Raw genomic sequence first — 10,526 nt, 5'->3', positions numbered from 1 at the left:
GTCTCTGTAGCTTAATCAATGTTTCATCAGCTTTAGTGTATGTGTAGTAATTTGGTTGGACCTCAAAAAGATGATTTATTTCATGTTCAATATAAAACAAATTTTCCAATTTGTCATATAAAACCTGTCCAAAGGGAGGTACTGTCTCTTCTGTGCTGCTTGATGATGTTGTGATTTGATTGGTGATATAGGTATTTACCCTTCGAGCATACTATTCATGTGTTAACAGTCTTCCACTGCTGGTCAGTAAGCTGGGCAACCCCTTGCTCTGCAACACTGCAAACTTTTGTCTGAAGGTATTTATTTCTGCTTGCATCTCTTGGCACTTTCTTTCCAAAGTCTGCACAAAATTCCTCATGGTCAGTATCTTCTTCATTAACAAAATTGTGTTTGTTCTGTTCCGGATATCCAGAGCTGCTAATTGTTCTCTAGTATGAGTATTCAAAAATTGGATCATCTTGTTGGCCTCTTCGGGCTTGTTTGCCAATAATGTTCTGGCCTTTTGAGTCTCAAATTGAGCTATCCCTATCAACTCAATTTGGTCATGAATAGTCTGGATTGATGTCCATTGATCAGTGATGGACTGGCCAATTTTACTCCACAAAATTGTTTTGATTTCTGTTAGAGTCTTGTGAAGAGTAAGGTCCTTTTCCAAGGCTTTTATCTTATTTTCCAGGGCCTTTACTTCCCTTGTCTTCTCAGCCACAACCATTTTTGATTTGTCATAATTCACCTCAATCTTGGCCAGCTTTTCTTTGGCTTCTTTTAATTCTGCCATTTGGAGTTCCAAAGCTTTTATTTCTTTCATCATTTCCTCCATACTCAGGCTGGCCTCTTGTCCTGTTGCTGCTGTAGTTGTTGCTGAAGTTGAGGCCGGAGCTGAGGTACCTGTTGTTGATGCCGGGTCAGTAGGAGGGACTACTATGGTGACTGTAGGAGGAGCAGTTTCAATAGTTAGAGCTGTTTGAGCCGGTTGAGAGCCCAACTCTCCCTGTTTTCCTTGCAGTGTTGCCCCCAAGGCTTTCTCTGTTTCTAGCAGTCTTTCATTCATCCTCATTAGCAAAATTACTACATCCTCCTCTTCTTTCTGCTGTGCTACTTCTGTGGTTTGACAATGTATTGTAGCTGGCAGCCTGAGTTGTTTTCTGAGGGCTGCTATGTCTTCCTCTTTCTTCTTAATTAAAGCCTGTATGCCCTTGGGATCGTTGGGATCACGTCCCAGCTCCATAATGATCTCCTCCAATGATTTAATTCTATTGTCCTTGGCTAATGAGGAAGCTTTCTCCAATTCCAATTGGGCAGAAGTATTATGAAGTGAATTTTGCAATCTGTGGGCCAATATTGCTTTATCTGCCAAGGTGGAGTACACCATTTCTCCAGTTTGTTTGTGTAACTCAATCTGGTCCATTGGGTGGATGTCTTTAGCAAGGACTTCTAGATTGGTTATGATATAATCAACAGCTGACTGGGGCTGCTGTACTGTAGGCCTGAAGTGACTGAGGGTCATTTTCCCTTCTTGGATATCATAGGCTGCCATTAGCCTCTGTTGATTGGTGGGAGCCATTCTTAGTAATTGGTTATAGAGCTGGAACCTTACCGGCTCATTTCTGGCCTTGATTTCAGTGAATGCCTTCTTGATGTCAGAGCCTTGCTTGCTCTGTTGCTTGGTGGATGTAACCTCCACACCTTGTTGCCTCTCTTGCTCCTGCTGAAAGGAGCTAGCTGATGTTTCCATACTTGGAGGAATCCGTTGTTCGGTTGTTTCCTCACCCCTTTGGTTGCCTGTTGTCTCCTCTGTAAATTCTTCCTCAGAGTAGGGGTTTAACCTTTGCCTTTTCTCCCCTTGCTGTTCTGTGGATGCCCCTGTGGGTGTCTCTTCCTGCCTGTCCCTTTTCTTGGCTCTTTCCTCATTGAGAGGAGTTTGTAAGACAGGGATTTCAGGTGCTTTTGCTTGTGTTGAAGGGGCTTGCCCTTGACTTTGTTCTTTTGCTGTATCTGGCCGGTCTGCCATTGTCTCCTGCTGCTCTGAATGCTGCACTTCCTTGCCCTTAGATGTCCCTGCAGGAGGAGTAGTCCCTTGGGTAGTCTGTTGTGAAGTTGTAGCAGATGATGTGCCCGCTCCAAGGTGTCGAGGCAATGTGAAAAACACCTGTCCAATAGAGTCCAGGTCAAGTGTCTTTTCAAACTCTTTCATTTCTTTTTCTAATCTCTCTTCTTCAGTAAGTTCCTCAACTAGTGTGCCTTCTATCCATTCCTGTTGATTAGCATATTGTTCAATATGAGGGATACTATGGTGCACATATCCTGTAAGCTTGTTTTTGACTCTTCTAAAGCTTATGAAATGTTCAGGGTCATATGGTGACCAAAGAAAACTTTGTTTCAGCTTAAGTTTTTCTCTCAGAATAGTGTCAGCTTCCTTCCATGCTTCTTCCCTTTTATTAAAGATAAAAGGGCCCAGTTGGTGCCTTATCTTGAGCTGTGCTTTTTTCCTAGCACCATAGAAATGAGTCAAATCTGAACTACTGAATTGCCGGTAGTATTCCAGGGCAAAGAGTCTCATAGGGACATACTTTGGCAGCTTGTAGGGAGCTAATTGACAGCCATAGATCCTGATCACTGTATGGTTTTGGTAAAAATACCAGTCACCAATACTGTATTCCTTTGAGAGGTGTAAGATTTTCTGCATTTCAGCAGAGAGCCTAGCAGGAGGAGTTGTTGACAACAAACAGGTGGCTGGATATATGAAAAGGTCAATAAACTCACAATATGTATATGGGGAGCTACGAACATGATGGAATACTGAGGACCAAAATATTACAGACCTTTGCTCCCCCTTAGCATCCAATTTTTTAAGGGGAACTGGGAAACTATCAGGTTGATAGTACAACAACAAATGGTATATATATGAAGTGTACTTGAACACTCTCTCTCTGTCTAAATTCATGAATTGCTCGTGAATTTTGTTAGCTATGAAGGTGGCATAATCATACTTGACAGCAGGGGGCTGTCCTGGAGCAAACATGGACATCAAAGAAAAGATAGTCTCATCCACTATTTCACTTGTTCTGAATCCCAGGATGTAAGAAATCATGTCTATGAGCAATTTTCCAGGCTCATCAAACCAGGCATGGTGATAGGGAATTTTGTATCTGGAGTAGCAATCTGGTGGCATGAACATCTTGGCAATTCGGTCAACTTCTACAGAGGACAGCATGGAGGCTTGATCCAACAAATGTTTCATGGAGAGAGGGACCAAAGGCTGAGTTGGCTTGAAGTGTAGCATCTCATTTATAGACTGAGGGGTGATATGAAAGAGGACATTGCCAGAAGGGTCCATCACTGCCCTTTGAGAAGGCTCATAATTAGCACAACATTGATGGATGAGGTCAGGGAAGACATTCACTGAAGGCAGGTAGTATATAGGAATATTAGACTCCCAAATTCTGAATATGTCAGTTTTATTCCTGTATCTATTCCTTATTTCACAAAAATCCTAAAGGTGAGGTTTATCACCCTCCATGTCATCAATCTGGAAATCTCTATCAGCAAGAGGTAGCCACTCCAACTCCCTATGTGGTGCATTCAAGGGTGCAATATTTAGGGCCAATGGAGCCTCCATGATTCACTATGTTTACAATTGGATTTTGAGTCTGAATCTCAACAAGAAACAGAGTACTGACAGTGGGTCTTTCACAGGAATTCTGCAATTTGAGTTTTATATGGAAATGGCTTCACTGAATAAAACTCAAAGGAGAGATAGAGTCTGCAAACTTTAGTTAGGAAGTTAAAAGAACAGTGGAAAGGGCGCTTCTTCAGCAGGTGTTTTTTAATGGTTTTGCACGCGGAAATGAGCTTGACTTTAAGTTCAATGGGTAATTTATAGAGGGCCAAAGAATTAGCAGGTTTCCCTTGGAAAGACGGTCAATCGATGACTTAGAGTGCAGAGGTTCGCAGGCAACAGTGTATTTGACTCGAATTTAGCTCTCCCAGTGATTTTAACTGAGAAATCACGAAAAAACAGGGTTTATGGGCGACTGTCGAGTAAATACCTGTTTTACAAGAGTTTGGTGCGAAATGCAGTTGCAAACGGAGCCGAGGAGGTCGGGTTTGCAGCATGAACACGCCTGGGTGGCGGACTAGAACGTTAGTGGCGGATTCAACGTAATTCACATGCACAGTCTCCACTATACGACGCATAAAAAATAAACAAAAACATCACTTTCGTGACTTTTGAACAAATTTGGGCTTTTTCGGATTTTTTGGTGCTTTTTGTGCTGACGTCATCATGACGTAACCTTGTCCTGTAGCAAGGTACGGAAGGTGACGTGGCGGATGACGTGGCGGACATGGCAGACGGAACAGCAACGCGGGCGTTGGCGTGGGTGCAGACGTGGTGGATGACGTGAGTAGCGGGAACAGGAGGCGGTTTGCGGTTTCCATTGGACCACTTTTGGTACGGGGGCGGTTTGCGTCACAGCGGGCCTGATGCAATAGAAAAGGGACACGCGTCCTGGGGTACGGCGGGAAAACCGCTTTCCATCGGGCGCTAACTCTCGTACACCGGGGCGGCTCCGATATCAATGAGAGCCATTGGATCTGGAGGGTGCGATCCAACGGTTGACGGGATGGCGAGTTGACGGTAAGGTATGGCGCGAGGGCCCGCGTTAATTTTTTAATATTTTTTCGAATATACGCGGGTCAAAACTTTGGTTAAAAAGGGTTTGTATGGTTTATGTGGGCGGGTTAGGGGTGGTTATTTATTTAACGGGGGGTTAAATAAATTCCAATGACGCGGAGGGCTATTATAATGTTTCTGGTAAACGTTATAATTCCCGAAACTTTTGCTATATGGCTATAGTTGCCAAGGGTAGGGATATTATACATTTTTTGGGTTTTTGATGTATTTTTATATATAATAGGGGAGGGGAAATATAAGTGGGAGTTATATAATAGGGTTAGCATGTTAATATGAATGTAAGGGGAAATGCTAGGTGCATGAAGTTGAATCACCTAGACTTGGGGGTGTGGGGAGAAATAAAACTTTACACAAGAAATGTGGCTTTGAGCTTTTAAGTAAACCTGAAGTTTTACTTAAGCTTTTATAGAAATGGAATGAGGTTAAGAGTTTGAGCAGATCCCAATCTCTTTAAGGGATGTTAGTGAATGATTATTGTGAGGGGAGAGAGGGGGAATTAGACATGCAACATCTGATCTGTCATCACACCTTTTCCATGGTATTTGAGATATCCATAAAATAGATCATATTCAAAAAAGATGACACTGCTGATAGACTTGTTTCTGCAACTTCAATCTACTTACCCATTCTACAATTCCTAATATTTTTTCTTCATTTCTGATTGGGTGCACTTGAACTAGCAAACCCTAACTTTCCTCTTTTCTTTTGGCTACCCTCCTGTCTGAATCTATCCTTATCTCCTCCAAGGGCTCCGATTAATCAGTTCGGCCCTTTATTTCTCTATCTTATCTGGTGATCTGCCAAGCTTGAACTGTTTGGACAGACCTTCATTCTCTATTCTACAACAGGAAATTTAAATATGGACTAGCCCAGATTGAGCTGTTGGGCCATCCATCAAGTGTGCTAAGAAACAATGTTTGCACATTGTGAACTTGCTTTGCACAAATAGGACAGTAGTGGCATTTTAACTGGCCACTTTCCTGGTCTTTCTTTGGGGTTCATTTTCTTTATCTTTTGTTGACCAATTCATTTTTCTTGCCCTTTGATTTTTCTTTTAGGGCATACCCTCTTTACATTTTTTAATTTTCTTTATCTGTATACAAAATATGGAACCTTTGCAGCATGGAAAGGATGATCATATTTGGCACTTCCATAGCCAATCATGAAATATGACACCTATTGGTATAGGAACCTAACAGTGGCTCCACTTGGGGATGGATTTTCCTGGTGAAAAGTAAAGAACAGCAGGTCAGAGGGCCTTATTTTCAACTCTTGCTGTGATCTGAAACTTCCTTCTACTGTAGACACACAACTGAATCTTTGTAACATGTATATACTTCTCATGAGCTAATGTGAACAGAATAACAACTCTGTTCTGGTAGATGGTCTAGATGTTCAGTCATCTTCATGGCTCCCAAGCTTTCTTTTTTATTTCCTCTGATGAATTCAAATATGTACAAAAGGGTGGTACAATTCCTTGCTTTTTCCCTCAAAATCTGTTGCATCTTGTCCCTTATCTAATTGCTGTAATGAACTACTAAAATAGACACTACTTATGTACAATATATAGTTCTGTTATGTTAATCAAAGAGGATCAAAATAATGCTTGAGCATTCGCCCATTGACTGGCCCTTCCTCAGCTTCTGTGCCATCCAAAATTTTCAAAAAATAGGTGTTGTTTCCTTGTACAGCCTGAATGACATAAGGTTCTTTCCAAAGGAAATCAAATTTGCCGTGCTTTCCTTTGTCTTCCCTTATAGAATCCCACTTCAACACTTTGTCTCCTATGAAGAAATCTTCAGCTTTTGTTCTCTTGTCAAAAATCTTCTTGAGTCTATCTTGCAGAACCTGAGTTCTCTGATATACTTCCTCTCTAGTTTGTTGCAAGTGAATAGTTTGATTGATTCTCCTTTGAATGTCATTGGGTTCTGCTTGTAACTCTTGCAACAATTTGACTACAGGGATTCCCAAGGATGAGGGGAACACAACCTCCATGCCATAAACCAATTCATGTGGGCTGGTTCCAATAGATCTTTTGGTGGTCAATCTGTCTGCCCATAGTGCATTTACCAGCTTTTTATGCCAATTTTTTTTATTCTCCTCCAAGACTTTTTTGATGATGTTGATTAAGCTTTTGTTGGATGACTCAGCTAGACCATCACCTTGGGGGTAATAGGCTGTGGAGTGGCCCAAGGTAATGTGGTACTTATGACAAAAATTGATCATTCTTTTGGATTTAAAGGCAGCAGCATTGTCTGTAATAATCTTCTCCGGACAGCCAAATCTAGACAAGATGTTGGTTTCTAAGAATTGCATGATGATTGAGTCATTGGCTTGCCTACAAGGGATAGCCTCTATCCACTTGGTAAAATAGTCTGTGGCTGTCAAAATCCACTTATGCTGGCCAGAAGAGGAAGGATGAATTTCTCCAATGAAATCTAAACCCCATTGTTGAAATGGTCTTTCAGTTGAAATGGGTCTGAGAGGTAAAGGTAACAACTTTCTCTTGCCTTCAAAGATCTGACATTTATGGCAAGAAACTACAAATTTTTTCACATCAGCAAATAGGGAGGGCCAATAAAAACCAGCTCTTAGAATCTTATCAGCTGTTGACTTCCAATACAAGTGTCCTCCGCAGTCTCCTGCATGAAATTCCTTGAGTATTTTGTTAGTTTCATCCTGTATTAGGCAATTTAGCAAAATACCTTCATGATTTTTCCAAAATAAAACATTGTCTATAATACAAAACTTTGAAGCCTTCATTTTCAAGAATCTCTTTTTAGTTCTGGATAACCCTGGAGGAGCTTGCAGGTTTAACAATACAAAACATATGTCAGCATACCAAGGTGATTGTAAAAAGGCTTGATTGATCTGTGGAGTCGCCATCTCCTGTTCGTTATCCAGTTCATTTATGTCAAGGGCTTGAAAATTGGTTTCAGTCATTAATTTAGCCAACCCTTGTCCTTTTATGAGTTTTGTAGGCTTGATTTCAATGTCATACTCTAAAATGTTGGCTATCCATTTGCCTCTTTTACCCTCAATTCCTTCTTGAGTCAGAATGTCCTTGACCACAACATTTGGGACATAGGCTATGACATGTGAGTACAAGATATAAACTCTGAAATCCTTGATGGCCTTTACAAGGGCATACACTTGTTTCTCCATAATTTGGTATTTAAGTGGAGCATCTCTAAGTGCTTTGTTGAAGAAAGCAATAGGCTTCTCACATCCTTGGTCATCCTTTTGTAGTAGGACAACAACAATAGTATGCTCAGATGCAAAGGAAAAGATCATGAAGTCTCTATCAAACTTGGGGCTTGTGAGGATTGGTGTTTTTGTTAAAGCTATTTTGATGTCCTCAAAGGCTTGTTTAGCTTCCATTGTCCATTTGACTTTAGAATCTTTCTTTAGCATGTTATTCAACAGTCTTACTAGTTCGGCTAAATTGGGAATGAATCTTCTTAGGAAATTGATCTTTCCTAAAAAGGCTTGTAGTTCCTTGATGTTTCTTGGGTGAGGGACTTGGAGGATAGCCTGAATTCTGTCCGGGTCAATTCTGATGCCATCTTTTGAGATTATATGACCTAGGAATTTGCCTTCTTCTAGGCCAAACAATGATTTCTTTGGGTTCAATGATATGCCATATTTTCTGCAAATTAGGAAGACTTGCCTCAAATGTTCTAAATGTTCTTGGTCTGATTTTGAAAAAGCAGTGAGGTCATCAAGGTATATGATTAAGAAATCATGGATCTCCTTTGCAAAGGCTATGTCCATTGCTCTTTGAAATGTGGCCCTTGCATTTTTTAGTCCAAAAGGCATTTTGACATATTTAAAGGTTCCCCAAGGTGTTGTAAAGGCAGTTTTGTCTTAATCATCCGGGTGGACTAAAATCTGATTGAATCCTGAGAATCCATCTAACAGTGAGATCCTAGAAGCTCCCACTACCCTTTGTAAAATATGATCCATCTTAGGTAAGGGGTAGTGGTCTTTGAGAGAGACTTTATTCAAATTTCTTAGGTCAACACACAGTCTTATCTCTCTCGTTTTCTTCCTAGTAGGCACTAGATTTGAAATCCACTCTGAGAACCTGATTGATGCAATTATTCCAGCTTCGTACATTCTTTTAACCTCCTTTTCAATAAGGGGAAGGAGGACTGGATTCACCCTTCTAAGCTTTTGTTTAAAAGGTTTTTGATTTTCTTTCAAAGGTATTGTGTGTTGGATGACCGAAGTATCATAGGACTTGAGGTCCTCATAGCTCCATGCAAAGACATCTTGGAACTCTTTAAACAACCCAATGCAATGTTTTGGACAGTTTTACCATTTTGGGATTTTCTATGGTTCCAATATTGCAGTCCTCAATTTCTGCATTTAGAGGTTGCATTTTTGGCTTTCTAGGAATATCATTTGAATCAAATATATCCTCGAAAGGAGTTAAGCCTGTGGGCAGAAAATTATCCTTTAGTTCAATTACTTTAGATTCTCCTTCAGCCATTTCATCAAGGTCTATTTGCTTCAGCTCTTGTAAATTTTTGTCATCAAAAGTTGTTGGATGCAAAATTAAATTTGCTGTTTCAACTGATATACTTTGCTCACTTTTGTCTGTTTGCTGTTGATCATCAATGGTGCTTGTGTCAATGTTTATACTTGGGAATTCCTCTTTCAAAGTCAGGAAATTATTTATTTGTGTATCATTTTCAAATACCTACCAATTTTTGACATTATCTGGGACAACAGGTCTGTGTTTGATTTCAGCAGTAAAGTGGTGGTTGGGCTCAAATGGTAGTTTGCAAGTGCTGGCAAAAGTTGCCAAGCTATGTGCATGTAAATTGTGCTTTCTTGGAATTTTGGTGAGCTGAGATTCTGAGAAGGTGTTAAGTATTTCAATGGCTGCACCTCTGTAAGCTCTTAGCCTAAGATCATTTGTAACAAAGCTTCCCTTTATCTGTTGGATAATCAAGTCTGAGTCCCCTAGAATTGAAATCTTAGTTGCCCCTATACTTTTGATAAATTTGAGTCCCAGCAAAAGGGCCTCATACTCGGCCATATTGTTTGTACATCTGAAATTTAGCCTATATGCATGACCTTGAGCATGGTCATTTTGCATATTGTGTATCCAAATCCCTGCCCCTGCTCCCAATTTGTTCACTGACCCATCAAACTCTAAGTACCATAAGATTTCTTGATTGTGACTAGTCTTAGGAGTTTTGGAAACTTGCTCAGTGGGCAGATTTGGATTTTGTAGCTCATGTGCTATGTCTCGTTCATTTGTTGCATCAATCACATCAACAATTTTTTGATCTTGAGCACTAGATTGTTCATTCATGTTTTTTGTTTGTGCTATTTTCAGGATTTTGACATCAGTTTTGAGACACATCTCAGCATTATATAAAATGAATGAATCCATATCGGAATGCATAGAATAGATGGGGAAGTTTTGGGGTTTCTCTTGACTGATAACCACATATTTCATCAATGTTTCTTGGTACAATCTCTTTGGCTGTCCAAAGACTGAAATGGTGGCATAGGACATGTCTAGCTGCAAAGATCCTTGGAGTTTTGCACCCCAAGATCTGGACAAAAGCATTCCATATTTAGGTGGGATATCAGCGACCACCACATCCATCAAGATTGTTTTAGTTGGATATTGGACTAAAGATACACAAAGGTCTTTAATTAGGCCTAGACACCTGACCTGGCTGGAATCAAATGAGAACAAGTCTTTGTATGGCCTTGTGATATCTAGGTCTAGCTTTTCCATCACAGACTTAGGCATTAGGTTATGGGAAGCTCTTGAATCAAACATTGCGTTGTGCAGCACTTTGTCATG

The sequence above is a fragment of the Pinus tabuliformis genome, chromosome 2_1 (assembly GCF_031772625.1).
Source record: "Pinus tabuliformis cultivar Carrire ecotype Pingquan chromosome 2_1, CPIR1, whole genome shotgun sequence".
Lineage (NCBI taxonomy): Eukaryota > Viridiplantae > Streptophyta > Pinopsida > Pinales > Pinaceae > Pinus > Pinus tabuliformis.
Note: the sequence above shows the minus strand (reverse complement) of the source record.